Source organism: Lycium ferocissimum, chromosome 8 (assembly GCF_029784015.1).
Source record: "Lycium ferocissimum isolate CSIRO_LF1 chromosome 8, AGI_CSIRO_Lferr_CH_V1, whole genome shotgun sequence".
NCBI lineage: Eukaryota > Viridiplantae > Streptophyta > Magnoliopsida > Solanales > Solanaceae > Lycium > Lycium ferocissimum.
The window spans coordinates 51,648,435-51,649,289 of record NC_081349.1 but is presented as its reverse complement, the minus strand read 5'-3'; positions in this window follow the sequence as shown (position 1 = coordinate 51,649,289).

Here is an 855-nt window from a genome sequence, read left to right as displayed (position 1 = left end):
ACAAATTTGGAAATTTCAAAAATCAGCGGCTGCTTTGGACATATTTTTTATTGCAAAATTGTGGGACTATAAAAGGAAGATAAGAGAGAAAATATTGGCATCTTTGGCATTTCAACACAAGTCTTGGAGAGCTTTGGAGAGCTAGGGTTTCATCCTCATACTTTGGAAGAGAAGATTTGGAGGCACCCAATTCTTTACCCATTTCTTCATCTCTTGCTATTTATTGAATATTTATGTGTGTGGTATTTCATTTCAATACTTGAACCTTGTTTATGGAAGTATACATTGTTTAAGTTTGGATTGGATCTCTTGTTTTGCTTATGTGTTGAATGATTTTATAATTAATAGAAGTGATTTCATGTTGTTTTAATTATTCTTGTTCTTTAATGTTTCTTAAGGGAATTGTTAACCCTAGGACTCGCCCATTTATTTCGGTTTAAACTTGGAAGAGGCAAACTCGAGATTGGGAAAGAATAATTAACAAGAATTTGGGGCGTTAACTCTCATCTAATGGAAATCGACAGGCGACACCACTTGTAGCCATATTCGGGTGTTCTTAATGCTCCTAATTGCTTTAGGGATATTCAATTAGGTAGTCTAGTTAGTCTTCGAAAGAAGCTAATTTAGAGTCATTATCCGAGGCTAAGTAATATAAACTCACTATTATTTGTAAATCATGAAATATATTGGATCGTTACTTAAGTGTAGTTTCCTTTGTATCCATTCTTGTGGCCATTGATCATTTTACTTGCTTTCTAGATTAGTTTTAGCCTTGTTAGTTTTTCAATAAAAAACCAATCTATTATCAAGTGTTTGACTTAGCTTAGGAAGCGATAATTCCTTACTTGTTTAAAT